Here is a 4942-nt window from a genome sequence, read left to right on the forward strand (position 1 = left end):
CTTCAAGAGTATAGCATATATATTTTAAATGATAAAAATATAGCATGTATATTTTAAATGAAAACAATATGTAGCCTAGAATGTGGTATACACTAGCATAAGTGGGAGCCTCAAGTATCAAGGAGATCATTGCTAAAATATTTGATATAGAGGGGGGGGGGAAATGCTAGATATAATCCAAATATCCTTTTGCACACACATTAGAGACATGAACTCTAGAGTTCTAAATCCATCACATAAATTACTAAAACATCTTTCATTTGGATCTTTATAGACATTGTTGTTGCATTATTAACCATCCTACCAAACCACATATAAAAACTGGGTTAAGAAACATATTAGATTAATATCAAATATCTCATATCAAAATCAATCATTAAAATATCATAGCTTAGACTATAAATTAGTACTAGGACACCATCCAAATTCATAAATGTGTAGTAATAACAAGGGGATCAAAGTATCTTCTTGTGCTTCTTAATCAACATAAAAATAGGAAGACCATATAGTTGTAAAGTTTTAGACAATATACATCTAGCGTATTTTAATGATAGTGCATAATAGGAAGTTAACTTTTGGACAAAAAGAAGGAAAACATCTAGGAATTTCCTCTATGGAAGATATTAATTTAGACCCACACTTTAAATGATGTAATGAATTCCCAATTTTATAACCTAGTATAGCACTTAAAAATACATAAAACATAGCACATGATTTAATAAATTAATAAAACATTGGAACTTCTTGTGCTTTTGGTGATCGATTAAGATAGTATAAGATTTCCCACAATTCACTACTAGCTCTCCTCCCTAGTTTTTCTTTTCACATTCATCATCTATTGCAATGTTATGCTCATCTATTAAATTTGAGTTATATGATGGGTTCCTATTATTAACATATATAAATGTGTTTGTGCCCCATGAAAACCATGTTTTTATACCTTAGTTATTCAAGCTTAGCATTCTTCCCTATAGATGGATGCCCAGTATCTAATGTCACTACTAGTTTCTTTTCTTTGTACATGTGTTGTATTTAATTTGGACCCTTTTGAATGATTGATGTAAATGAATGTCACCCATAATTTTTGTCAGTCGCATCATCTACCCTTTCCCTTCCAATAACATCTAGACTGATTTATTAATACATATCCCTATAATGCCTAAATTCTTACTGTGACATTTAGCTACAAAGTTATTTGAAATAAAACAAAATTTTAGATAAGATCATTAGACCAAAACCATCAATAATTAAATAACGACAATTCATTCTAAATATATTCAACATTATTAATATTTTACTAATATTAAAACTAAATATCATTAACCCTCACATTTAGTTAGCTTATTTATTTATTTATTAACATCACTATCTTCACTTATATATAAAACTTTTTTAATACTTATTGCGTCAATGATTTAATTAACATAACATATTTATAATTTATATTAGAAGGTCCTTGTCAGTTTCGATATTACCCATATACGGGGACATATTTATATGATATCTAAGAGTAATTGCTGAATCAATATGATCACCTAGTCCAAGCAGAAAAGATAAAATTCTTGATAAAAGATATGACATTTATTCATGTCTTGCTTCACCTCGATGAACCAGCGATGCATAATTCAAAACTTCCTATCAATTGCTTCACGTCAATGGCTATCTATGCGGTTTTATTTAAGATTAAAATTCGGGTCGCAATTAATTACGAGGAGTTTTATGCTTCATAGAATCCAGCTAACTGTCGGATCTTTATTATTATTAAAGATTCCGTTCTCATTGATTTCCATTGCCCAAAGGTTGAAGGATCAGAAAACTGATCTTCATTTGACAGGAAATTTTTTAATGGCTAACAATACCATGGAATTGAGTATGGACGCCCCTGGCAATAGGAGGGGGAGATCTTTTATAACAGTAGAGACAGGACGCTGGAAAGCTGCTTCTGCTATTATCGGTAATTAACAATCGGCGTCTGTGAATTCATGTTTTATTTCTTTTAGAACTGATGGTGTAGTGTTTATTTTCAGGCTATGAATTCTGTGAAAGAATGGCTTTCTCTGGCATTTGGTCAAATTTAGTGGTATATCTGACAACCAAGCTTCATGAAGGCACTGTCTCTTCCTCAATAAATGCGAGTAATTGGGCTGGCACTTCCTTTCTTATAACTTTCCTTGCTACATACATTACTGATACATATTTGGGACATTTCTTGACATTCCTCATATTTTCATGTATATATACCCTTGTAAGTACTATTATATGTTTAATGCATGATGCTTGTTCTTATGTTGTAGGAGGGTAGAATTCTGTTGACTGCTAATTCGATCGAAGTAAATGACAATATATTTAAGATTCATACTAAGTCATCATATTGAAGATGTCATCTCCCGTCCACCAATTCATTATTTTAATCAAAAGCACTGATTGTAGAAAACCTAAATGTAGTAGTTATTTGAATGTATTGTGTTGTTGCCCATCACCTGCTTATTAACAATTAAACCTAGTAAAATACATTGATGATTAGTTGAATGCAAACATGTTTGATGTGTTCAAAAGACTGACTCGACATTCTAAATAACCAGCCGGTTTAGTCTAAGCTCTCAATTCAAAAACATATAAAATTGATTTGATTAGAGAAACTAAAAGTAATTTCAAATTTTGGTTATATGTGATAATGGTGTTTCATTTCGTGCAGGGAATGGTGTTCCTAACTCTTTCCGTTTTGTTGAAACCTTGGAGACCGCAAGATTACCAATCAAATGAAGGCTGCGAAAAGATTTCGTCTCTAAATTATGTGAAATTTTATTTTGCCATGTGCTTTATTGCTTTAGGGTCTGGAGGAAGCAGGTCAAAAATCTCAGCTTTCGGATTGGATCAGTTTGATGAATCTGACCCTGAAGAAAGGCAGCAGAAGGTGAAGTTTCAAAACTGTTGGGTTTTTATGGTTTTCTTCGGGGACTTGGTTGGTCAGACATTTGTTGTCTATGTTGAAAACAAAGTCAGCTGGGGGGTTGGCTATGGAATCATTACCTTAGCACTTGTAATATCGTCCCTACTGCTGCTGGTACGAAGCCCATTTTTCAGGCACACAGCTCAACCAGGCAGCCCATTCCAACGAATTTTAAATGTGATTGTTAGGATGATTATGAATTGGAAAATGCAGGTTCCTTTGGACCCATCATTTCTTCATGAAGTGAATTCAAGGGAATATGTTGATCAATACCGACAAATTATTTCCCACAGTTCGCATCTCAGGTTGGAAGTTTATCTATACAATTCTTTCTCTCACAGATTATACATCAACTAATTCTCAAACAGAGCGAGCATTGACATGTAGATGGTGTGATAAGTTTGATATTTTCTATTGTTTAATTGTAAAATAAGGCGATCCTTAAACATATGGCTTTATTTCTTGGTTCACATGAAATCATTTCACATACTTCCTGTACTAGTGTAAATTAGGATGGGTCGACATGAAAATCTAAATATAGATTGTTATGCTTAAATCTACATGATTATCTTCTAAATAGCAGATTTCTATACAAAGCGCCAGTTCAAAATGGGGTAAGCTCAAATCCATGCACTGTTACAGACGTGGAGGAAACAAAGCTGGCAATACAAATCCTACAAATTTGGGTGACAACCATATTCCCTGGTACCTTAAAAGTTCAGGGACACTGTTCCTGAGGCAGGCAATGACCCTAGAGACACAAATGGGGTTTAACATACAATTTCCACCAGCGAGTATTGGAGCTTCTGTTTCCATATCAATGCTAATATCCCTCTTAGTATACAATCAGCTACTGGTTCCCATATTGAGAAGATTCACAGGAAATCCACGAGGCATAACTATACTACAGAGGATGGGGATTGGCATGTTAATCCATACTGTTGCTATGTTGACAGCAATGGTAACTGAAATTGAACGCCTAAGGATTGTTAAGAAGCAGAGGATCCAAGATGATATGCATGCAATTGTGCCTAGAAGCATATTCACATTGCTTCCACAGTTTATATTAATGGGAACAGCAGAAGCCTTTCTACAAGTAGGGAAGCTGGAATTCTTTTATGATGAAGCACCAGAAGGTATCCACAGTTTGGGAAGTGCATTGTATGCAGCTTCCTTAGGAGTTGGCACCTTCATCAACAGTATTCTTCTCGAAGTTATTAGCAGCATTACGGGGCAAGTGGGCCATGAAAGCAGGATGGTCGATAACGTGAATGCATCACATCTGGACTATTATTATGGCCTCTTGGCCTTTCTTAATTCCTTGAACTGCATTTTCTTCTGTATTATGTCTCGCTTGTATAGATTAAGAAGGGAAGCAACGGAATCTTCTTTGAATGTTTCAACCAATGGTGTACAGAATTTAGGGAATGACATCAATAGTGACGATGACCAATGATGCTGTGGAAAGGGCGCAAATGTGGGTTTGGTTTGTTGACAACCTGCCGCCAGCTACTTGGGTCCTGTGTGGGGACTTCAATATGGTTGAAGTGGCCTCTGACAAAGATGGCATTCTGCCTTTCCGTTGGACAGCTGAAGAAAGAGAAGCCTGGTTTTACATGCATATAAATTGGGCCTCTTTGATCCCAATACTAGCCGCCATCATGATAATGGGGCTTGGCACACTTGGTCCAATTTTCGAACCGGTCCTGACCACATATTGAAACGTCTTGATTGTGCTATGATGTCGGCGCAATCTTTTTTTTATTTTTCTGAAGATCGTGATCTACCTGTCATTCCCCTGACAGATGTGACATTGTCAGACCACTATCCCATTTATTTTGGCATTTCTTGGCAAACAACTGTCCCCAAAGTGGTTAAGTTTCAATTCTTCCTCAACACGTTTGTGCTATTGCATGCCTCCACCATCTCCCACATACAATGTGTCTGGAATTTGAAACCACGTCCACATTCCCATCGAGGTTGGATTCAATG

The 4942-nt window shown here is 35.4% G+C and overlaps 1 pseudogene; it reads left to right on the forward strand.

The window, feature by feature from the left end:
- The first annotated feature begins 1655 nt into the window (after window positions 1-1655).
- LOC149546977 (protein NRT1/ PTR FAMILY 5.2-like) lies at window positions 1656-4406 on the forward strand (annotated as a pseudogene).
- The last annotated feature ends 536 nt before the right edge of the window (window positions 4407-4942 follow it).

Source organism: Cupressus sempervirens, chromosome 7 (assembly GCF_028749045.1).
Source record: "Cupressus sempervirens isolate cs-2001-9-10 chromosome 7, ASM2874904v1, whole genome shotgun sequence".
Classification (NCBI taxonomy): domain Eukaryota; kingdom Viridiplantae; phylum Streptophyta; class Pinopsida; order Cupressales; family Cupressaceae; genus Cupressus; species Cupressus sempervirens.